This window comes from Trichechus manatus, unplaced genomic scaffold, assembly GCF_000243295.1.
Source record: "Trichechus manatus latirostris isolate Lorelei unplaced genomic scaffold, TriManLat1.0 scaffold00061, whole genome shotgun sequence".
NCBI lineage: Eukaryota > Metazoa > Chordata > Mammalia > Sirenia > Trichechidae > Trichechus > Trichechus manatus.
Genome location: NW_004443997.1, coordinates 4,829,794 through 4,855,003, shown reverse-complemented (window position 1 = coordinate 4,855,003; position 25,210 = coordinate 4,829,794). Strand labels below are relative to the sequence as shown.

The following is a 25,210-nucleotide window of genomic DNA, read 5'->3' as shown; positions in this document are numbered from 1 at the left end:
ACAGAAGTGAGCAGAGAGACAGGGGGACCTCATACCACCAAGAAAGCAGTGCCAGGAGCAGAGTGTGTCCTTTGGACCTGGGGTCCCCGCATGGAGAAGCTCCTAATCTGGGGGAACAATTGATGAGAAGTCCGACAGAGAAAGACTTCCCCTGGAGCTGACGCCTTGAATTTGGACTTTTAGCCTACTTTACTGTAAGGAAATAAACTTCTCTTTGTTAAAACCATCCGCTTGTGGTATTTTTGTTATAGCAGCACTAGATAACTAAGACACTCTCCAATGTGAAGGTGTACAGAGAAAAAGAGTATGGAAGATGGCTGGTGAGAGGGTTTTATTCATTAGACTGGAGGTGGCCTATATCACTTTTTTAAAAAGTTAAACAATTTTTTTCAAAAAGTTAAGATTTCACACATGTACAAGAAAGTGTATAATATGTAAATGTACTGTTCAGTGATCTGTCACAATCACCTGTGTGGTTACCAACAACATCAAGAAATACAAAATGGCCAGACTCCAGAAACCCTCATTCTCCCTCCCACTTAAAGCCATCACCATTCTCCCCAAAGACACCACGATTCTGCTTCTAATACTATAGTTTAGTTTGGCTGTTCTTGAACTTTAAGTAAAATCATTCAGCTTGTACTCTTTTATGTCTAGCTTCTGTCACTCAACATTGTGTTTGTCTATGTGGTTGGGTGTGGCTATATAATTTGATCATTTTCATTGCTTCGGAGTATTCTATCATGCATATATACACAGTTTACTGCTGATTAACATTTAGGTCGTGGTTATTTCAAAATTTGCTGTTATGAGCAACAAAAATTGCTGCTATGAACATTTCTATACATGTCTTTTGGTGAATATAGCACTCATTTCTGTTGGGTGTAGATCTGGAAGTGGAAATGCTGGTCATGGTGTGGGTATATATTCAGCTTCAGTAGATAATGCTACACAGTTTTCCAAAGTGGTTGTACCAGTTTACAGCCCCACAGCAGTATATTCAATTTCCACTTGCTCCACATTTTTACCAACACGTGAAATTTTTCAGTCCTTGTAATTTTAGTGTCATCATCTCTCCCTGCAGTTTTAATTGGCATGCCCCTGATTGCTGATTAGATTGAGTACCTTTTAATGTGTTTATGGGCTATTGGAACATCCTCTTTTGCAAAATATCTGTCCAAATGTCTTGCCCATTTGGTTGGGTTGTCTGTCTTTTACATATTGATTTGTAGACATTCTTTGTAAATTCTGGATAGGAGCTCTCGGTTAGCTATGTGTGCTGAAAAGATCTGCTTCTACTCTAAGGCCTGACTTCTCACTCTCTTAATGGCGTATTTGAATGAAGAGAATTTCTTATAATTTTAATGTAGTAAAATGTATCAGTCTTTTCTTTTTTGGATAGTGCTTTTTGTACCTTGTTTAAGAAATCTTTTTCTACCCCAAGATTATGAAGATTTTCTCCTGTATCAGCGTCTAGAGGCTTTGTTGTTTTGCTTTTCACATTTAGATCTACGCTCCTGCTGGAGTTGACTTTTGTGTATGGTGTGAGGTAGGTGGGTTGGAAAACACAATATTGTAAAGATGTCAAGTCTTCCCAAAGTGATCTGTAGACTCAACGCCATCCAGCCAAAACCAACAGGTCTTTTGTTGTTTTTGTTGTATGAAGAACTTGATAAACTGATTCTAGTGTATATGCAAATGCAAAAGGCTAAGAATAGCTAAGATACTCTTAACAAGGAAACAAAATGAAAAAAAACCTTGTTTTACTGATGTTGGGACTATTATAAGGCTATGGTAATTAACACCATGTGATATTGGCACAAGGATAGGCAAATGGCCCAATGAAATCCAATGGAAGGCCCCAAACCAGTCCCCACACACATGTGGACACACACTTTATGCCGAAGGTGGCCACACTGAGCATTGGAGGAAATATGATTCTTTAATAAACGGTGATGGAGCAACTGGATATCCATATGGGGGAAAACTTGTCTCCAAGCTCCCACTCTTAACTACTATGAGATGTCAAGATGACCTATTATTATATGCTTGTATGATGATGACAGAGCCCTGGTGGCGCAGTGGTTAACAGTTCAGCTGCTAACCAAAAGATCAGCAGTTCAAATACACCAGCTGCTCCTTGGAAATCCTATGGGGCAGTTCTACTCTGCCCTATAGGATCGCTATGAGTCCGAATCAACTCGACGGCAACAGGTTTGGTTGGATTTTTATGATGATGACGGTAATGATTATAACCTCAAGCTTATATTTTTACTGGTTTTTCTATCTTCATCTACCCAACAATCCCAAGAAAGAGGCAGGGAAGGCATGATTAGTCCTTTTAAAGAATGAAGAGGCAGAGACTCAGAGCAGCAAGTGACCAACCCGAGGACACTTGCTGAGCACCAGAGCCCTACTTGCTTGATTCCAAGCCTGAGGCTCTTCCCACTTTGTGAGGATCCCAATTCCCATTCCTAAGGAGGATTAGGGACGGGGCAGGAAGAAGTGAGCTGTGTAGGGCCAGACTAGGGGCTGCTCGAGGTCAATGTCGTTGTTAGCTGCTGTGGAGTTTGCCCCCAGCTCATGGCCACCTCATGCACAATGGGACCATTGTGATCCATAGGGTTTTCATGCTTGAGGTCAATAGCACCCTCTTTATACCTTCATAAGGAGCCCTGGTGGCACAGTGGTTAAGTGCTTGGCTGCTAACCGAAAGGTCAGCAGTTCAAACCTATCAACTGCTCTCCAGGAGAAAGATGTGGCAGTCTGCTTCCCTAAAGATGACAGCCTTGGAAACTCTATGGGGCCTTTCTACTGTGTCCTATAGGGTCGTATGAGTTGGAATCGCCTTGATGGCAATGGTTTGTCTCTGGGCCTCACTTCTCTCATCTGAAAATTGGAGATAGAAATAGCTGCCTCCCAGGTTGTTTTGATGGCTTAATGAGGTGATATGTTTGCAATTACACGGTGAGGTGCCTGGCACCTAGGAGGCTCTCACTCAGTGGTGGCTCCTGTCACATGCCTCGTCATGAGATGGGGTCCTGTTGTGGCCATCCTTTGAAGTTGGATATTATCTTCCCCATTTTACAGATGAGGAAACAGAGGCTCAGAGGGGTGACATGATTTGCCCAAGGTCACAGAGCTCTGCAGGAAACAGATTCAGAGAGGGGAAGTGATCAGCTAGAGATTACACAGCTTAAACCCACTGCCGGTTAAAATCACAAACCAAATACCAAAGAAGGAAAAGAAAAGAAACCCAGCACTGTCCTTTGTTGGGAGTTTACTACGTGCGAGGCACCTGCTAAGCCTCTTTAACAGCAAGCAAAATACTCTGCCATTTATTAAGTGCTTACCTAATGCTACGCAGCTTGGCACTCAATCATCTCGGTTAATCCTCCTGACAACCCTATAGACCCATGGCCATCGAGTCCATTCTGACTCATAGATTTATCAAACCCATTTTACAGACGAGAAAACTGAGGCGTCACGGTGAGGCCTTCAGCCTCGCTCCACAGCAGGCCTGGCACCCGCGTCTGCCCAGCTCTCCAGGAGGCTGCGGAGGGCCCGGTGGCATGCAAGGAGTTAAGCGGCAGGCAGTGCTGTGGCTCCGTGCGAGGAGCGCGCGGGGCTGAGGCGCGCTGCTGGCGGCGGCAGCGGCAGCGGCGGCGGGGAGCTCGGGCTGGAGACGTGTAGTCCGGCGGAACAAGCGAGGCAGCGAGCGAGAGGGAGGCGGCTGAGCCCGCGCGGAGCCGCATCCTGCGCCGGCGCTGAAGGGGGCCGGGGCTGCGCGGGGCCTCGCCGCTGCACGGGGCACCGCAGTGCCGCCCGGCCGCCCGCCGGAGCGCCAGGCTCTCAGGAGCCCGGTTGCACTTCCTCTCGCCTCCGCCCGCGGCCCCGGCTCGCCGGCTGGCGTCGCCACCTCCTCCTAGTTCTCGGCCGCTGCCGCCGCCGCTGCTGCAGTCCAGGGCGCACACTCTTCTACTTTGCTGCTGGAGGCACGGAGGATGCCCCTTGCACCAGATCCGCAGAAATAGCCCCGGGCTCGGCCGGAGGAACCCTGGTGGCAAGAAAGGGAACCCAGGCTTCGCTTTCCTTGATGCCACTGCAGCAGCTGGCAGCCAGAAAGGCGCCCACACAGCGGGCGCACCAAGCGGGACGCGAGAGTCCCAGAGAGAGACCCCAGGTCCCCGCTGGGCTCCGCTGGCAGAGTTTGCAAGTGGCCGAGACTCCTCAGGTAAGGGCTGCGGGGCCCTGGGCCGGTTAAGCGGGCTAGATCAGGGAGCGGGGCGTGCAGCCGCTGTGAAATGGTTTCTGTCCCCGGAGGAGCTGGGCTTCCAGTTCCGGCCGCCTCCCCGCTGGCTGGGGGCTCAGCGCTTGGAGCCGGCTGAGTGTCGAACCCAGAGCGGTGACAGCCTAGCTTTGGGCAAATGACAAACTTTCCTCTGGAAGGGCGTGGGACATCCGGGCTCATCCCAGCGTTCTTCCTCGGGGCGCCCCGCAGGACCCCCAAAAACACACACTCGGGCTTTTCAAGCTGGGCTGGGGGGACGCACCGAGCCCCTTTAAATTAATTCAGCCATCACCCCTTTCTAGGCCAGCTCAGAGTCCGAAGGAAGAAGGAGCCTGTCATATTTCCAAGTTGGCTTTAAGAGGTGTTTGTTGAGGGTGAATTCACTGGCAATGAGGCTCCCTGTCGTCTGGTGCCAACAGCCAGGACTGCCCAGGCCACAGGCTTTGTGTGGAGTGCTTTGCAGGCTTGCCGATTGTCCGTCCTGGGGTGTCTGTGTGTAGGTGTGTAGGTGTGTGTGTTGTGTAGACAGAGAGAGAGGGCAAGCTGGGGACAGGGGCATGGGGACCCGCTCAGCTGCCATCCAAGCCCTTCCAGCAGCCCAGAGTGTCATTGCAGGAGGCTGCTCTCGGCAGAGCCACTAGGAGGGGTGGGGGTCACTTTCATCCCCTGCAGTTGCAAAGAAAAGGGCATAGTCCTTAGGTAAGGAAAAGATTTTGGTAAGTTTCCTGGGCTGCTCAATGAGACCTTTCGGATTGGATTCTGGGGAGGCGCAAACTTTTTGCAGAAGAGCAGCTGGAGTGGACGGCTGGAACGGGCCTCCTGGCATTCTCACTCCCAGCTCGGGTGATGTGGGTGATCCCCCACACTCCCAGCCCCTTGAGACTCTGCTGAGCTGGTGCATAGCTCATGAGTTTGGCGGGATTGGTTTTCTTCCCCATGAAAAACATGCTCCAAAGAGACCCCTTGCCTCCAAGGATCATTTTGGAGCCACCGCTGTGATCACAGCTCCATAGATGTCATCATGCCTTCTTGCTCGGGTCCCAGTTTAGGACTGGGTCATCTTGATAGACTACCTGGCTAGTAAGGCAGGGAGAGGAGGTGCTCCTGGCCATGACCCAGAGGGTTGGAAACATTCCGCCAGCCCTGTAACCCCCTGCTTGGGCTAGGCACCTGCCTCTGGGGAATAGCGTTGTTGTGTGGTTCTTGGACAGGCTTTGGGACATGAGGTGGGATTCTGAAGACCTCCTGTTCTTGCTTGAGATTCTGACCTGGGGCCAATCTAGGAGCTGCTTCCCAGGGATTCCTCCAGTGTGCCAAGGCAGATGCGTGACATCCTGGGGAAAGCCCCATCTTTGGGTCAGGAGATTGCATTTCAAGCCTGTCCTTCATTTGCTGTGTGACTCTGGGCAAATCACTAGACCTCTCTGGGCCCCAGTTGCTGCCTCTGTAAAATGAAGATATTTCACACATCCACGGAGGGCCCAGTTGAGAAGCCCCTATGACTCTGAGCGATTGCCACAGATGAGATTTTCAGAATTCTAGGAGGTGGTGTAATTTGGTGTTTAGGAGACCCAGGACTCAGACGATCTGAGTTTTCCCAGTCCCTTCACCCCTCCAGACCTCAATTGCTTCACCTGTAAAATGGGGAGATAATAGTTCCTACTTGAGAAGGTTTTGGGAGGACTAAATGAAATGGTGCGTGGAAAGTGCTTAGCATCCAGTTGATTGGACAGCGGAGCTCCATAGAGGCAGCACCAACACAGTCTGTTTTCGGTGTGGGCAGCCGGGTGCTGTTGTCCCCACAGAGGATAGCCCTGTCCCACCCAAGCACCAGGCGCTCCTCTAACTGGGGGCTGGGCTGTTGTCCTCTCCAATCACCTGACAGCTGCAGTCTCTGCCCCCTCCCTGCTTCCTCATAAAAGCACCGCTGGACAGCTCTGCTTCTGGGGAGCCCAGGGCTGTCAGGGAGGCTGGATGCACCTGGCTGCTGCATCACCATGACAACAGGAGGTGGAGGTAGGCTGTCTCCATGGCTTCAACTTTGCAGCTGTGTAGGGACCCAAGGCAGGGAAGTTCAGTCTGTCCGGGTGTCAGGCACCCAGTCTGCCTCCCGAGGGCCTGAGGGCTGTCCCAAGCTAGGCAGGTAAGACCGCTGTTCCCGGCAGGAACAGCCATACGGGGGAGAGAAATGTCTTTACAGCCTTATATGCGTGTGTGCGGGAGTGTGTGTGCTGAAACTGTGGGAGGAAGGCAGTGGATTGTCAATCTTACTTCTTTCTGAGTGGTTCTGAAGCTTGGGACATTTATCTCCCACCCCAAAAAAGGGTCCCTGTCCCGGCTGACATGGAGTGAGCTAATGGGTATGCAGGAGGGACTTGGGCAGGAGCAATTCTCCTGTGTGCTGGCTCAGTCTGTGAGCTCGGCTTTTGGGACTCTGAGAAAATGAACAATGTGCTTTCCTGGTGGAGCCTGGTGTGTGTCTGTGCGTGCACGCGCGTGCGCACATCCACATATATGTGCTTCCTCCTGCAGGTTTGTGCACATGTGCTTATGTGAGTATGACTTGCATAAAGTGCTTAAGTGCGTGTGTGTCCGTGTGAGTGTATATTGTGCGAGTGCACGTTGTATGTGTGTGTGCATGCCTAAAGAGAATGTGTGCGAGTGAGGGCATGTGTATGTGCTTGTGAGTGTTAAGTGGTGTACGTATGTGAGTTACATGCATGTCTTTGACCAAGCAGGTGCATGCTTGTACAATGCACGTGTGTGCTGCGAGGGTCTGTGTGGAAATACCCACGTTTGAGAAGCTGCGCACGTCTGCCTGGGTGCATGTTTTAGTAGCTATATCTGCTGTCTGCACACGTGTACGTGGGTATTTGTGAGTGCCTGCATGAGCGTGAGTGCACGTGTGTGCAACTATGTGAGTGTGAACTTGTGGTGATGGACTTACAGGTGTATACAGCTACATGTTTTTCAGTGCAACTTTGTGTGTGTGTCTGTGTGTATATGTCTGTATAGCATTACACATTTACATCTCTGTGTAGGTGTGTGCTTCTGAGTGTGTGCACCTGTGTGTCATAGTGTAACCTCTGTGAGTGTCTCTGTGTATATGGGTGATTTTCTGAGCATGTATATTTGTGTTAGAGTGTGCATTTGATTTTGTCTCCGTGTGTGTGTTCCTGAGGGTATGTACCTGTGTGCATTGCAGTGTAAACTTTTTGTGTATCTCTGTGTGTACACATGTGTTTTTAGGTGTGTACCTGTGTGTAGTATTGCATACTTGATTGTATCTCTCTGTATGGGTGTGTTTCTGAGTCGGAATCTGGGTGTGTTGTGTGTACATTTGAGTGTGGCTCTGTGTGCATCTGAGGGTCTCGGAATGTGTGTTTCTGTGTCTTGCAGTGTAACTTTGGTGCATGTCTTGTGTGCAGGAGTGAGTTGCTGAGTGTGTGTACCTGTGGGTGTTGCATTATATCTTGCATGTCTCTGGGTGCATGTTGCGTTTCTGAGTGTGTTTGCTTGCCTATGCAGCAGTGTAACGTTCGATTATGTCTCACGCATATGTGTGCGTTTCTGAGTGTGTTACCTGCATGCGCTGCAGTATACCTTCTTGCACGTACCCGGTGTCTGTGAGCTTCTGAGTGTGTGCCTCTCTGCGGGACTATCTGAATGCTGGTGGGGGTGCAGACATATGTGCCAGCAGATGTAGACGCATCTGAGTGGTTCCAGACAAAAAAACCTCTGAACCTTTGAGACGAATCTTCTCCCTGTCTTAGGGTTTGAATTGTGCCCATGCTGTGCACCTTCCAGGTGCTGGTTCAGCAGGCCAGCAGTCGGTGCCAGCTCTGGGTAGGGTGCTGGGATGCTGCATGTTAATTTTCCAAGCACCTCTGCCTTGTAGTTCTCCAGAGTCCCGCATATTTTCCTGCCCCCGGCTCCTCCTTCCCCCGACCAGCCCAAGCCTCTCTCGCTGGAAGCCTCCACTTAGGACAGTTGCTGAACAAACTCACAGATGTTAAAAGTGCAAGTATAATTTTAGGCAGAAGGTCTGAAAATAGGAAGCCTAGGATGCGCGGAACGTTCGACAGCAGTGCTTCTAATTAGGAGCAACTTGTTTTCCTTAAATAAACAAATCAAGTGAGGAAAGAAATTGCCTGAGATTAATGGCTCCCTGGAGCAGGTACAGATGCTGGGAAGGTGGGCACTGGGGTGGGGTGTGAGTGGGCCTGTGGTCCCCATGGACTGGAGGTGTTCCCATGCAGGGTCTCTTCCAGGTTTTGATAGAGTTGATGAGGCAGGAGGGAGTGTGGCGAGCTGGTGAGGTGGACAGGGCAAGGCCAGTGTGGGGCCCCTTCCCTGATGTGACTGGTGGCTTGTGATTGGAGGCGAAGCCTCTCTGGCCTCAATTCCTCCCTCCTCCCTGGTCCACGCCCTTAGTCTTGAGACTGCCATTCTTTTTACTAAAAAACCAGACTCGTTGCCATCAAGTCAGTGCCCACTCATGGCGACCCTGTGTGTTACAGAGTAGAACTGCTCCATAGGGTTTTCTGGGCTGTAATCTTTGTGGAAGCAGATCACCAGGCCTTTCTTCCATGGTGCTGCTGGATGGGTTTGAACCACCAACCTTTATGCTTGTAGTCAAGTGGAAACTACTTGTGCCACCTAGGGACCTCTTCTCAATTAAAGGGCCACGGTATCTGCCTCTGTTCTTTAACTGTGGGTTCAGCCATGTGACTAGTTTGGCTGTCAGGGTGAGGTGGAAGTGGCAGTGTGCCCCTTCCAAGCTGAGGCCTTAGGGTGCTTTGCATGTTCCCCCAGCGTACTTGCCGCCCCTGCAGTCTGGTCCCAGAACAAAAGCATGTTGAGCTGCCCTGAGCCCAAAGCTCAGTGAAGAGTGGAGCCTGGCCTAGCTCAGCCAAGCTCCACTGGCCACAGAGAGTTCAGCTAAATGAATGCCTCTTACGGTGCATCACTGGGGTTTTGTGGTTGTTTGTTACGCAGCATTATTGTGGGCATCACTAACCAACGCAGTCTGTCTTTTCGTCTACTGTTTGGCCGCTGGTGCTCATTCAGGCTGCATAATGAACTTCTGTACTTCTCCAGGGTTGTTAGGAGGGTTCCGTGAGATAGTAGCTGGTGATAGGAAGCATTCAGCCATGAGCAGCTAAGCCAGAAGACAAGTCAGTTTCTTGAATAGGCATAACCAAGATTCCTCCTAGCCCCGCCGTGTCCTCGGGCCTCTGTTCAGAGCCAGTGGGGAGATGAATCTGCCAAACTCTATGTTTCCCTCACACCAGTTGGGGCATCTCCAGCAAGCTATCTCTTTGAACCTTAGCTTCCTCCTCCATAAACATGGTTTAGTGATTTACTTGAGTTAGAAGCATGCTCGTGCCTCCATTCATTTATCCAACTCTCCTTTCTTGGGTGTCTACTTCATACCAGAGCTACCAGGTCCTGTGCTAGGCAGGGTGGGGCTGGGTGGAGACCACCCCGGGAGGATAGAGGAGACATGCAGATAAATAACTTGCTTCACGTTCACAGCTGCGTCCCAGCACTGAGACAATGGGCATGCAGTAGGTGGTCAATAAGTGCGTGTTGAGAGAATGAATACTTGGCACCATTGGGAAGGTGGGTCCTCTCACACTGTCTGAGCCCCAGAATTCTTGGATCCCAGGCTGAGAGCCATGGCCTCAGTTTACCAGCTTAGGAAATAAAATCAGGAAGGTATGAGTGCCCCGATCATTCCTTAGGCTTTGGAGAAGGTCTACTTCCAATTAAAATGTGATGTTTGTAGCCCTGGTGGCACAGTGGTTAAGAGCTCAGCTGCTAACCACAAGGTAGCAGCAGTTCGAATCTACCAGCCACTCCTTGGAAACCCTATGGATTGTTCTACTCTGTCCTATAGGGTCTCTATGAGTTGAAATCTACTGGACGACAATGAGTTTTTTTGGTATAGGGTGGAATTAATTGGGGGGAACACACTTTGAAACAAGAGACAATTTATGGCTGAACGACTTATAATGGTTCTTCTTCTCGTTTCCATTTTTATGGAAGACTTCCTCACCAGCTCTTCCAACCTGAGGACTTGGAACAGACCCAGCGCTGGTCTTAGGGAGAGTCCTTCCAGCTGAGCTTGAGGTGGGAGAAAGGAGTCCAGGTAGTCCAGGCTCCAGTGTGAGTTAACTGGAGGCCGTGCAGTGTCAGAGTTACCGGCATAGCCACTGGACTTGGACTGCCTCGACTAACATCCCAAATCTGCCACCCGCTTGCTCTGACCTTGGGCAAGTGCCTTAATCTTTGGGCCTCAGTTGCCACATCTGTAAAATGGGAATGATAACAACAGTGCCTTCTCCTGGAGTTGTTCTGAGCATTTAATAAGTTAGTTCACCTAAAACCCTAGCACAATGCCTGGCATGTAGTAACTGCTCAGAACGATATTTATTATTGCTATTGGTGGGGAGGGAACAAGTCCATATGAGGCTCTGAAATACCAGAACGTGGCTCAGTTGGCTTTAAATAATGGAAACTCACTCAGACTGGCTGAAGCCAACTCGGGCCAGTGGCTTCACCTTTCTGTGCCTCAGTTTCTTCATTTGTAAAAAAGGAATGGTGAGCTGATGTCCCTAGGACTATTGTGAGGATGATATGGCCGTGGTATGGAAAGGTTTCAGCACAAAAAGTTCATGAGGCAGGATGTGGAGCCACCCCTTAAGACAGGCTGCCCGGTTCTAATCCCAGCTCTGCTGCTTATCAGCTGAGGGAACTTAGGCAGTGAATTCATGGCTCTGTGCCTCAGTTTCCTTATTTGTAAAACTGAGATAATAAGATTGTATCTGACTCAAAGGGCTGTGTGAAAATTCAGTGACCTAAAACGGTGTCTGGCATACAATATTGGTTATGTAACTACGAGTTACTAACAATGGTATTGTTATTGGGTAGCTTTTGTTTTTGATTTTGTCAGTGGTGGATTCCATCGGAGAGCTGCTAGGCAAATTCTTAGCTGTCTACAAGCAAAGCAGTGAGTCTTGTGGGGCGGATCCTTCTGGAACTGAGGCCACTCCTGTAAGCCATCCCTCAAACCACCCGCCAAAAGAAACCAAACCAGTTGCCATTGAGTCGACTCTGACTCTTGGTGGCCCCATGTATGTCAGAGTACAACTGTGCTCCATCGTGTTTTCAATGGATGATTTTTTAGAAGTAGATCACCAGACCTTTCTTCTGAGGTATCTCTGGGTGGACTGGACCCTTCAGTCTTTCAGTTAGCAGCTAAGTGTGCTAACTGTTTGCACCACCCTGGGACTTTGTCAAGCCCAAGAGAGACTTGTTTTTTTGTCAATATCTTTTACACCAACCTGTGCTCTGCCTGCCCCCTGGCGTTGGAAACTGGATGATCATGATCGGTGAACCTGTTGTCTTTTCATGCAGGAAAAAGCCAGCGGTGGCTTGGGACCAACACAGCTTGTTTGTTGAGCGCCAGAGATCAGGATGTCGATGGTACCAATGGTTTCTCCCTGGGCCTCCCTGGATCTTCTGCCCCTTCCTCCTCATCACCCCTGGGAGGGTCCCTCACTGCCAGCTGTGCTAATATGGCCCCTAGGACAGTCCTGAGGCTCCTTCTGCTGTGACCGCTACATCTTTGCGTCTGAACTTCTAGCACAGTGGCCCGGACATCCACTGTAGGAGGGTCCTCCAGAGCAGCCGATTAGCTCTTTCACCCCCTGGGTATTATGAAGGTGGGACACTGAGGCCCAGAGAAGAGGAGGGACTTGTCTGAGGTGTCACAGACTTAGTGGCAGAGCTGGGACTAGAACCTCCCAGTCCATGACAGGTCCCACAACCCCTTAGTTCTCATGCTACTTGTCAAGTATGAGTGTATGAAGTTCCTCTTGCAGCTGTAACAAATTACCGCCGACTTAGTGGCTTAAAACTATACAGATTTGCTATCTTACAGTTCTGGAGGTCAAAAGTCTAAAATGGCTCAGGAGAGCTGCGTTCCTCCTGGAGGTTCTAGAGGAGAATCTGCTTTCTTGTCTTTTCAAGTTTCTAGAAGCCTTCTGCTTTCCTTGGCTTGTGACCACATCACTCTGACCTCAGCTTCCGTGATGCCATCTCCTCTGACTCTGACCCTCCTGCCTCCCTCTTATGAGACCCTTCCTTATTACATTGTGCTCACCCAGATAATCCAGGAAGATCTTCCCATCTCAGGACTCATAGCTCAATCACATCTGCCAAGTCCCTTTTTCCATGTACGGTAACATATTCACAGGTTCTAGGGATTAGGATGTGGGCACCTTTGGAGGAGCCACTGTTCGGCCTACAGTGAGCGATTGAATGAACCATTCCACATTCATTCACTCAACACGTATTTATTGAGTATTTACAATGCACCAGGCATGAATATTTACTGAGCACCTACTATGTGCTACGGTCTGTATGTGCTAGTGGAGTGTTGAGCAAGACAGACAGAGTCCTTGCCATCCCAAGATGATTTCAGGGAGGGGAGTTAGAACAAGAAACACGTAAATAAGTGAAGAGCATAATTTCAGATAGTGGTGATCGCTGTGAGGACGGTACCACGGGATGATGGTGATGGTGTCTTCTGATACTCCTGTCGGGGGCCCTCTGCATTCAGGAACCTTCTCCCTCTCAGCAACTCTGGGTGGTAACAGCTCCCCACTGTTGCTAGCCCCTGGGTACTGCACCATCCCTGTGGTTTCCCTATACCCTGTCTCCCCATTGTAGCTCTCCTCAGTCACCCAGGTTTGGTGAGCCATCTGTTACCTGCCGGGCCCCTGACTGATACAAGTGATTATGATGTTCAGGCAACTGTGCTCTGCCCGTTTTGTGTTTCCACTCACTTGATCCATACAGCTACCCTCTGAGGAAGGTGATGGTTCAGTGCTAGAATTCTTGCCTTCCATGCAGGAGACCGGGTTCAGTTCCTGGCCAATGCACTTCATGAGCAGCCACCACCCATCTGTCGTTGGAGGCTTGCTTGTTGCTATGATGCTGAACAGGTTTCAGTGGAGCTTCCAGACTAATATGGAGTAGGAAGAAAGGCCTGGCAATCTGCTTCCAGCAAAATCAATCAATGAAAAACCCTATGGATGACAGTGGTTCAATCCTGTTGTGCATAGGGTCACCATGAGTTGAGGGCCAACTTGTCGGCAGCTGCCAACAACAAAGTTAAGGAAACTGGCCTGGAGAGGTTCAGAGATTGCCTGAGGCAAAACGTGGCTCTTAAGTTGCAGAGCTGGGATTTAAACCCCAGTCTGACTGTAGAGCCTGCGCTCTCTTTTCCTCACAGCGTGGTCTCATCCCCAAAGCGCCAAAAACAGCCAGAAGTGGAGGTGCAGGGAGATTCTGAGACAAGCTGGGAGAGGATGAGGTGGGAGCCTCAGACGCAGCAAAGGGAAAAAGCCCAGATGTTGAGAGAGTTCATGGCACGCTGATGCCATGCACTCAGATCCCATAGAAGTTCACCCATGGGCTTGTGCAACAAATTTTGGCGGAGCACCTACTGTGGAGACAGTGGAGAGAAAAGCCAGGTGCAGTCCTGCATATAATCACAGCCAAGGATAACTGCCGGGAAGGAAGGCACATGCAGCTGGGGGCACACATAATAGGGTGTTTGATAGGAAGGCAGTGTCCCTGAGAAAGGAAGACATAAACTGGGATCTAAGGGATGAGTAGAGCTAACCAGGTGAACCGGGATGGGAGGAGCATTCCAGATAGAGGGAGTAACAGCATGTGCAAAGGCCCTGCGGTAGGATGGAGCATTGCATGAACTAAAGGACAAAAGCTTTGGGGGTGGGGAGGGGCTGGTGCTCAATAAAGCTGGACTGTCCTCAGGGCCTTGTGGGTCCCATAAGTGTTCTATTATTTATCCTTCCAGCACTGGGGAACCTTGTAAAGATTTTAAGTAAAAGGGAGTGAAATGATTGCATTAAACCATGGCTAGAGAAACAAGAAGAAAAAGAGCCCCTATCTGAGGTGGGAGCCCATTGAAATCCCAATGGAGAGGAGAGGACAACAGCAGTTTCAGCCTCATTATGCAAAACACACAGCTTTCCAAGGGAGAGGTTAGCTTTGGAAGAAAGAGTCAACAAATTAGTTTTTTAATCTGCATTAAGATGCTAAAATGTCCCTGTCTTCCTTCCATTGTCACCTGATGGCGTATGGGCTATTTTAACTTTTATTAGAGAATTAAAAAAGAAAACATTTACAGGAGTTTTTTTTTTTTTTTTTTTTCTTTTTGAAAAACAAAATCCCAGCTGAGTTTTGATAAGATAGAATTAAAAACAGCACTGGGGAAATGCCACAGGAGACTTTGATTTTTTCCTTATGGCTTCTGAACTCATTTAAATAATAGTTATATATTTCATTTCAATGCTGCCTTCCCTCCTCCCTTCCTGCCCTTCTTCTCACAGGCCCCAAGGGACCAGCGGCTCTGAAAATATACTGTTTCTAAAATCTCCCACTCTCAGTTCTTGGAGACAGAGACAAGGCCTTCAAGAGACCAAGGGTTCTGACCTAACAGCTTTAGGGGCAGATCATGGCTTAAATCCAAGTTCTACCAATTCACAGCTGTGTGGCCTTGAGTAATTTACTTCAATTCCCTTTATTGTTATTGTTGCTAGGTGCCATCGAGTTGATTCTGACTCATAGTGACCCTATGTACAACAGAATGAAACACTGCCTGGTCCTGCACCATCCTCACAATCTTTGCTATGCGTGAGCCCATTGTTGCAGCCACTGTGTCAATCCATCTCATTGAGGATCTTCCTCTTTTTCATTGACCTGCCACTTTACCAAGCATGATGTCCTTCTCCAGGGACAGGTCCCTCCTGAGAACATGTCCAAAGTACATGAGACAAAGTATCATCATCCTTGCTTCTAAGGAACATTCTGGCTGTACTTTTTCCAACACAGATTTGTTTGTTCTTCTGGCAGTCCATGGTATGTTCAATATTCTTCACCAACACCATAATTCAAAGGCATCAATTCCTGTTTGGTCTTCCTTATTCATTGTCCAGCTTTTGCATGCATATGAGGTGATTGAAAACACGATGGCTTGTGTTAGATGAACCTTAGTCCTTAGTTCCCTTTAGCCACCAGTTACTCCTATGTAAAATGGTGATAATGATAATCATTATATTCTTCAGGATTCTTTTGGTTGTAGGTGACAGAAAATATCAAATATCATCACACTCTTTTATTCTCAGGCTTAGAAGAGAATATATATGCTTATGTAACTGACAGGCTGACTTCAGGCTTAGCTGGATCCAGGGACTTGACAATGTCACAGTTCTCCCTCTCTCCCTCACTCTTCCTCCCTACACACAATCTTTTGGCTCTCCTTTTCTCCATGCAGGTTTTCTTCTCAGGCTGGTTCTCCTCTTGTGGGGCCTATCAGCAGCCCCATGCTTACGTTATACCAGCTGCAAGTCCAGTTCCAGCAAGTCCTGGAATTGAGACATGTAGCCTCCTGGAGCCATTGACAGTTGCCAGGGAAATGGACTATGCTCTTTGGCCAGGTTGGGGTCATCTGAGCAAGCCATGTGTGTTGCGGGGTAGATCACTCTTAGTGGCTTCCTGAGCCACAAAGACCAATAATGGGGGAGCGGTAGGTCCCCAAAGGAAAATCAGGACCTAGTTAACAGAAGAAGGGTCAGTAAACACTGGTCAGAGTAAAATAACCAATCTACTCCTTATCTCAGAGGGTTGTTGGAAGAATGAAAGGAGATCAAGCATGCAAGGTGCTTAGAGCACCCACCCCAGCCTGCAACATACTCAATAAGTCCTACCTATTATTATTTGGAGGCCCCACATGGTGCAAACAGTTAATGTCTTCAGCTGCTAACAGAAAGGTTGGAGGTTTCAGTCCGCCCAGAGGTCCCTCAGAAGAAAGCCCTGGTGATCTACTTCCAAAAATCAGCCATTGAAAACACCATGGAGTATAGTTCCACTCTTAATACACAGGGGGTCGCCATTAGTCTGAGTCGACTAAATGGCAACAGGTTTTATTATTATTACTATTACTACTACTACTATGATTACTATTATTGACACGAACCATTCGTTGCCATTGAGTTGACTCAGCGACCCCTTATGACAGAGTAGAACTGCCCCATAGGGCTTCCAAGGCTTTAATCTGTATGGAAGCAGAGTGCCACATGTTTCTCCCATGGGGTGGCTACTGGGTTTGAACCACGGACTTTTTGGTTAGCAGCCAAGTGTTTTAACCACTGCATCATGAGGGCTCCTCATTTGACATGGTGGTGACATATGCTGGGCAGGGGCTCAGCAATTGTTCAGGACCATAGGACGGACCCCAGACCAGGATCAGGAGACTTAGCCTTGAACATCTGACCGATGTGGCACCTTGGACATGTCATTTCCCCTCCCTGGGCAGCTTTGATTGACGTATCAGCTGTTCCCTAACAAGACTCCACCTCTTGTGTCACTTTGTCGGCTGAAAGCTGTGATGGCTCAAAGGATGCAGGGAGGAGTCACAAGCTCAGATGCCTCCAGGAGCAGGCAGATCCCATAGCAGCGAGGCAGAGCAGAGGGATGATGTTGAACCAGAGACCAAGTGCCTCGTCTACAGGGGGGAAGGGGACAGGGTTGACCACTCACAGCTGCAGCCCACTGTCGTCATGCGAGAACATGAGCCCATAGAGACCAGATCTTTCGATTTTTTTTGCCAAGAAAATTCCAAGGTTTTATGCAAAATCTGCCCAGTTGTAAATGTTGAGCATCATAAAACACGGCATGCCTGTGGTTCAGTTGTCCACTGCTTCCAGAGCCAGGTTCCCTGGGTGTTGTCTTTGAATCATTGAGAACCTGTGATGTGGATGGCCCCGGAAGACACATGGGCCTCTTGTTCTAGAAACCTGCGCTGTGCGCTTTACGCATTTAGCATCTGCCTTTGATGGCCACGGGAGGACCTGTTTTACTCTGAACCACACCATTTGTAACAGGCTTCGTGGGTAGGATTCAGTGAGAATGGCTGCTTAGAAGCAGTTCATTTTGCTGCCTGGGATCATTAATGTTTTCTCTGATTTTCTGCTTTGCCGTATTGATTTCCTGGGATAAAACTTCCTTTGCAGAGGCTGAGAAGGTAATTCCGCCACTGTGCCTCCATACAAGGGAGGAATCAATCCTGGCTTTCCCCCTTCATAGCTGTGTGACCAAGGGCAAGTCATTCCACCTCTCTGAGCCTTGGTTCTCTCATCTACAACAAGGAAATCCTCATAGCTCCTGCCTCCTGGGGAGAGGTCAGACTCATAGTAGGTACATGACAAAGCTTGGCTCCTTCTGTAAAACTCCTGCCCCAGCAGCCTGGGGGAGGGAGCTGGAGGCTGCTCCTTATACCTTCTGGGCACTCACTCTGAGCTAGACCCTTGCTAAATGCAATCCCTGAGTTTAGCGCTGTTTTACCATCGCTGTCCTTTTTTATTGCCCAAGGTCACACAGGATGAGGCAGATCCAGGATTTGAACTTCAGCCTGCCTGACTCCAGAGGCCCTGCCTCTGGTGAGCGTCCCCTGTCTTCTAAGGGAACCAGTTTACATTCACACACTGCTGCACCCATGGGCACAAAAATCCCTTAGCAGTGGAGTCCAGACCTGGCTGTGCCACTAACGTGCTGTGTCACCTCAGGAAACTTTCTTAAACTCTCTGGGCCCTTTTTTCCAAGCTCCTCAAACTCATCTGTACCTTTCCACCCCAGGGCCTTTGCACATGCTGTGCCATCTGCCCAGCACACCTCCCTCTCCATCCTTGTCCTTCTTCACCTGATTAACTGCAGCTCCTCCTTCAGATCATTATTCTGAGAATTCCTCTGGGGGTCCCCTGGACGAGGTCAGATTGCCCGTGTCCCTTCAGGGTTTGTGATTACAGCACTGTGTGATCATTTGATTAACCCACATCACCTCTACTAGATTGTTCACTTTAGGGTCAGGGAACTAGCTGTGCCTTGTTCAGCCCCCTTCCTAGGCTCACTCTCCAAGCCTGCCACATGCACACAACAGAAGTTGTGGAGTGAAAAGCTAAAATTTAAGAGGAGGTCTTCAGACCCTCATGTACTGCTGGCAGGAGTGTGCATTGGTACGACTGCTTTGGCAATGCTTGGCAGTGTTTACTAAAGCTGAATGATACATCCCTTGTGACTCTGCTGTTCCACTTCAGCATATACACTCAGCAGAAATGAGGACGTTCTTTTTTTTTTTTTTTCATAATAGTCATAATAGTAAAAAATTAGAAACTACCCAAATGCCCATTATGGTAGAATGTTATGTTAGCTGCTGTCAACTCATGATGACCCCAAGCACAATGGAATGGAAGGAAATGCTGCCCAGCCCTGCACCATCCCCATGATGAGTTGCAGATCAGACCATTGTGATCCACAGGATTTTCATTGGCTGATTTTCAGAAGTAGATCACCAGGCCTTTCTTCGTAGTCCTTCTTAGTCTGGAAGTTCTGCTGTAACCCGTTCAGCATCATAGCAACACGCAAGTCTCCACCGACAGATGGGTGGTGACTGTGAATGAAGTGTGTTGGCAGCCTGGGTGTCCTGCACTGAAGGTGAGGATTCTACCACTGAACCATCTCTGTCCCCTGTGGTAGACTAGATAAGTAAATGAGATTTTTTAGTCATACTGAGGAATAGTACATAGCAATGAAAATGAACAGTCTACAGCTGCAGGTATGTCTTTGCAAAAAATAATGCTAAGCAAATGAAGCCAGTCAGGAAGAACTGTATTGTAATTATAAAAAGCTCCAATAGAAGCAAAACCATAGCGTTGAGTGATGTATGCTCAGGTGGTTGTGGTTGGTGTTAGTTGCATTGAGTCTGCTCCACCTCATGGTGGTCTTAGCAGCATTGCCTGGTTCTATGCCATCTTCACATTGGTTGGTGTGTTTGGGTCCGTTGTTGCAGCCACGGTGTCAGTCCATCTCACCGAGGGCCCCCCTCACCTTTGCCGACCCTCCCCTTTGCTAACCGTGACGTCCTTTTCTAGCGATTAGTCTTCCCTGATGATGTGTCCAAAGTAAGCAAATCAAAGTCTTGCCATCCTCGCTTCTAAGGAGCATTCTAGTTGTATTTCTTCTGAGGCTGATTTGTTCTTTCTTGCTCAGGTAGAAGCATTTTAAAGAAAAACCAGGAAGAAACTTCCCCATCTTCAGGGCAGTGGTTACCTCAAGTGGGGAAGGAGGAAGGGTGTTGCTTGGAAGGACACAGGAGAAGCTTCTAGGGTGCCTGCAGTGTTCTGTTTCTTGCCTGAATGGTGGCTTCATGAGTAGTTCATTGTGTGGTAATTCATCGAATGGTACATCTTTGTTTCATGTTTTATTTCTGTATATGAGACATGGTTCCCGTGAAAGCCCCTTCTGTCCCCCCAGAAAATTACTTCTGGATGGACCCCACCTGAACACTCGCTGGCATCCTGTTCTAAGCCAAGTCATTCCCTGGTGTAGTGCAGTGAATTGCTCCTCATGTCACATGTGGCCCCTTGTCCTGTAAGCCCCCCGATAAAACCAAACCTGTTGCCATCGAGTCATTTCCAAATGATGACCCCATGTGTGTCAGAGTAGAACTGTGCTACATAGGGTTTTTAATTGCTGTAATCTTTTGGAAATCGATCGGGCTTTCTTGCAAAGTACGGCTGGGTATACTTGAACCGGCAACCTTTTGGCCAGCAGCAGCCAAGCCCCCCAGGGATCCACATTCACATGTGTGAAAACCACCCAGAGTACCCTTGTCTTGGCACAGTGGCCAGTGCCCAGAGGACACAATTAGCCCCTTTTTCTGAGTGTGATAAAGGATGGAGGGCCAAGTGTCCCAGAAAATAAAAGAGAAAAATAAAACCCGAGAAGCATTTTCAAATGTCTAATTTTGCAGGCGACCTCAAGACAGGGATAAGCTGTTGTGGGTGGAGGGTCGGATAACAGGGCGGGCAGGATCTGATTAGACTCAGGACATGGGACTCCAAGGTGGGCAGTTGAGTTACCAGGCCCAGGATGGCTGGCACCCAGGCGCAAGAGAACAAGGCTGCTGGACTTACTGTCTCAGTTGTTCTTCCATGCCCCGACCTCCCTTGTTGCTCTTGAACCTGGACCCTGACTGGAGAGCAGACCCGCTGCAATTTTATAGACCTCTAGAGCTGGAATCAAAGTTCCTGGGTGGTGCAAACAATCTGTGCTCAATTACTAACCGAAAGGTTTGTGGTTCAAACCCACTCAGCAGTACCACAGAAGAAAGGCCTGGTGATCTGCTTCCATAAAGATTATAGTCAAGAAAACCCCATGGAGCTCATTTCTACTCTGTAACACCTGGGGTCCCCCTGAGTCAGAATCGACTCGACAACAATGGTTTTTTGGGGGATTGGAGCCGGAATCGGGTATACAGTGATTGGGAGCTTCCAAGGACTTCCGGAATTCCAACTAATGGTTTTGGATTACTCACGATATGCTTCATCCATCCATCCATTTAAGAAACATTTGTAAATCTCTTACTCTCCACTCATTCAACATACATGAATTGTGTTTGCCTCGGACTAGACTCTGCTAAACATCATGGATAGAATGAGGATGATCAGCTGGTTCCCATTTGCCAGAGATTTTCTCAGTTTTAACACTGAGAGTCCTGTGTCCTGAGAAGCCCCTCAGTTCCAGGCAGGGTGGGATGGTTGGGGGTCATCCTGGGCACTGTAGGCTCTTGAGCAGCAGCCCTGGCCTCTACCCACTAGATGCCAGTAGCACTCCTTCCCCCAGGTTGTGACAAGCAAAAAGCATCCCCAGACCTTGCCACATGCCCCCTGGGAGGCAAAGTTACCTCCGGTTGAGAACCATTGCACTAGAATGTCAGTTCGCTGAGGGCCAGAATGTTTGTCTGTGCCGTTCAGCATAGTATCCCCCAGTACCTAGAATGGGACCTGTCTTACTAAGTATTTGTTGAATGAATTAGTGTGGGTGTGAGATGAGGGAGGCCTGAGTGAGGGTGATGGCAGTGGGGACAGTGTAGAAGGGAAGGGATTGGGAAGTAGTGAAGAGAGAGAATCAGTTAACAAATAGAGCTACTCTTGTGTTTATCATGGTGATACCCCCCATCCGCTTCATCATCCTCTCCAGCCTGATATATTTTTTTTGTCATATAACAGAGAATGGTCAGAGAGGTTAGGTGATGTAAGTAAAAATCACACGGTAACAAGATCAGGCTAGAGCCCAGGTCTTTAGAAACCCAATTCAGTGTCTTTTCAAATGTTAGATGGTGTAATATAAGAGCACTTACTACATGCCAAAATGGGGCAGTGGTGGTTCACTGGTAGAATTCTCACCTTCCATGCGGGAGACCTGGGTTCAGTTCCTGGCCAGTACACCTCATGTGCAGTAACCACCCATCTGTCAGTGGAGGCTTGCTTGTTGCTATGGTGCTAAACAGGTTTCAGCTTCCAGACTAGGAACAAAGGCCTGGTGATCTACTTTGGAAAATCAGCCAGTGAAAACCCTATGTGTCACAACGATCTAATCTGCAACCAATCATGGGGATGGCATAGAACTGGGCAGCATTTTGTTCCGTTGTGCATGGATGGGATTGCCATGTGTCAGGGGCTGACTCGATGTCAGCTGACAACAGCATAGCGCTACGTGCCATGCAATGTGCTACATGCTTTGTATGGAGCACCTCACTGAACCCTCTGACAACACCAGGAGATCACTATTACCGTCCCATTGAGGGTAGAGTTAGTTGCCCAGGGTCACACAGCTGAGAGTGGAGTCAGGCCTGTCTGATTCAGGAGTCTGAGGCTGACTTCCAGGCAGAGGTTAGCGAGAGACAGCCCCCTTCAGGTCACTGGCATCACCCCAAGGTGCCTTCGCTTTCCGTTTTGTCTGCAGGGGAGAAATGATCAAAGGATCCCTTACACAATTACTTCAGCATTGATTATTGTAGGCTGCACTTTGGAGTGTCCTGCAGGAGACCCTGTAAAATTCACAGAGCCCCCACCGTGTGAAACCTCTCTGCCCTTATCCTTGAATTCCCTGGTCCAGAAGTGGGCTGGGTGGGGACCAGGCAGTGAATGGCAGTTTTGGGGAGTGGGGGGTTACAGAAGATTTGCAAGCAAGGTAACCATTAACCTCTGAGCAAATGAAGGGTCTTTTATTTGTTTTTACCCCAAAACAACAAGACTTGATGTTAGCTTAATTAAACACTGGAATGGAAGTTGCAGACAGCAGTGGCTTTACTCATTCCCTGTTTTATAGATGAGGAAACTGAGGCTTTGAGAGGTGAATTGGTTTGTTTGGGGTCATGCATTGGGTGGCAGAGCGAGGTTTGAACCTAGGTGTGTCTGATGCCAAAGACTATGCTCTTAACCACTCTACTACCCTTCCTCTCTGACGAGGCAGGTTTTTTTAAAAAAAAACTTTTTTATTGTACTTTAGATGAAGGTTTCCAGAACAAATAGTTTCTCATTAAACAGTTAATACACATATTGTTTTATGACATCAGTTAACAACCCCACGACACATCAACACTGTCCCTTCTCAACCTTGGGTTCCCTATTACCAGCTTTCCTGTCCCCTCCTGCCTTCTAGTCCTTGTCCCTGGGATGTTGTGCCCCAATAGTCTCGTTTTGTTTTGTGGGCCTGTCTGATCTTTGGCTGAACGGTGAACCTCGGGAGTGACTTCATTACTGAGCTAAAAGGGTGTCTGGGAACCATACTCTCAGGGTTTCTCTGGTCTCTGTCAGGCCATAAGTCTGGTCTTTTTTTGTGAGTTAGAATTTTGTTCTACATTTTCCTCCAGCTCTGTCTGGGACCCTCTGTTGTGATCCCTGTCAGAGCAGTCCGTGGTGGTAGCCGGGCACCATCTAGTTGTACTGGACTCAGTCTGGTGGAGGCTGTGGTAGTTGTGGTCCACTAGTCCTTTGGACTAATCTTTCCCTTGTATCTTGTTTTCTTCATTCTCCCTTGCTCCCAAAGGGGTGAGAGCAGTGGTGTGTCTTAGATGGCTGCGCACAGGCTTTTAAGACCCCAGATGCTACTCACCAAAGTAGAATGTAGAACATTTTCTTTATTAACTATGTTATGCCAATTAAGCTAGATGTTCCCCCAGACCATGGTCCCCACAGACAAGGCAGATTTTAAGCAGACGATTTCAAGAAAGCATAATGAACCTTTCCAAAGGGAAAGGATGGCGTATTATGGGAACATGGAGGAAAGTTGTTGTTGTTGTTAGCTGCTGTCAATTTAGCCCCCAACTCATGGTGACCCCATGCACAGTGGATGAAACGCTGCCCTGTCCTGCGCCATCCCCATGATCGGTTGCAGATCTGGCCATTGTGATCCATACGGTTTTCATTGGCTGATTTTCGGAAGTAGATCGCCAGGCCTTTCTTCCTAGTCCTTCTTAGTCTGGAAGTTCTGCTGAAATCTGTTCAGCATCCTAGCAACACGCAAGCCCCCACTGGCAGATGGTGGTGGTTGCACATGAGGTGCCTTGGCTGGGAATTGAACCCAGGTCTCCCACATGGAAGGTGAGAGTTCTACCCCTGAAGCACCAATGCCTCCTATGGAGGAAGAAGTTTCAGTTTATTTTAAGGGTTGAAAGGGCCTCTCTGAGGAAGAGATGTGGAGGTTGGGATGGGAAGGATGAGTGCGAATTGATGAAGCAAAGGAGGGAGGGGGAGGATGGTCCAGAGTGCGGGAAGAACTCGAGCAAAGGCTCCTAGAGACGCAGGAGATGGAGTGTTGCAGAAACGCTTCGTGTCTGACTGGAACAGAGAAGCAACGGTGAGTAGGGAGGAGGTGAGCAGGGGAGAGGTGGGTGGGGCCCTGGCTGCCCTGCGTGCTCCATTTGCTTTGGAGTGATCCGGGGCCATCTCACCTTGGGGCTTCATTTTGACACCCTCTCTGCTGACCCTGCCCTGACCTGGGTTCGGAAGCCACAGACGACTGCCCCCGCACAGTGGTCTCGTTGCCCAGCCCAGTGTGGAAGCATGCGCCCTGGGCAGACCTCTCCGTGGCTTTCCGAGATGCCCTGGAAGAAAAGCCCCTTGTTGGAGCCGCGAACCAGCCTCCCAGCGTCGCCTCTGCAAGGCTTGCGGCCTGCCCTGGCCCCTGTCGCACAATCCCTTCCTTTGACCTGAGTTTCTCCTTGGATCCTGGGCTCTGCCCACCACCCAGAACACTCCAGCACACCACCTTTCCCTGGCTGATGCTCCTCTACCCCAATGCCCGTTCCCAGCTTCTGCTCAGCCAAGGTCTCTGGCTGTCTTTCCCTGCCTTTCCCGTGTCACCTCCCAGGACTCTCTCTCCTATGAGGTTCCCTAATTGATCTACTGGTCTGCCCGTAAGTCTTCCAGCTACAATAGGGTTTCCTCAGCCTCGGTACTATGGATTCTTTGGGCTAGATAATTCTTTGTGATGGGAGGCTGACCTGTGCATTGTACAATGTTGAGCAGCATCCCTGGTCTCTACCTGCTCGATGCCGGTAGCACCCTCATCTCCACTCCACCCAGTGTGACAACCAAAAATGCCTCCAGACATTGCCCAGCGTCCCTGGGGGACTAAACTACTCCTGGTTGAGAGCCACTGGTTTGGACAAATCTTAATACATTTGTGTATTAGGCTACCCCTTCCCAAGGAGAGGGATTCTATTAGCCAGGAAGAGGGAAGGAGATGGCTGTAGGGTAGATAAGGAAGAGCATAAGCCGCACTCACTACCATATAGAGTTTCTTGGTCAGAAGTGGAGGAGTTGAGATCACGTAGGCCCACCCACTCATTTTGTATCTGGGCAAACTGAGGCCCAGAGGGAAAGGGACTTGCCAAAGGTACATGGCCGATTAGAATCAAAGTCAAGATTAAAATCTAGGCCTAGCTCTACCCAGCTCTTCCTGGTCTGCTCGGCCTTCCCA

At 49.0% G+C, this 25,210-nt stretch overlaps 1 protein-coding gene across 2 annotated transcripts in view; it reads left to right on the top strand.

The window, feature by feature from the left end:
- The first annotated feature begins 4,102 nt into the window (after nucleotides 1–4,102).
- The window catches only part of WSCD2 (WSC domain containing 2), a 135,839-nt gene continuing 114,731 nt past the window's right edge, over nucleotides 4,103–25,210 (top strand). Inside the window, exon 1 of one of the 2 annotated variants that reach the window (XM_004379000.2) lies at nucleotides 4,103–4,234. The gene's annotated coding sequence lies outside the window, so the exon portion shown is untranslated. The remainder of the gene's footprint in view (nucleotides 4,235–25,210) is intronic. The other variant, XM_023733740.1, reaches the window with a different exon arrangement.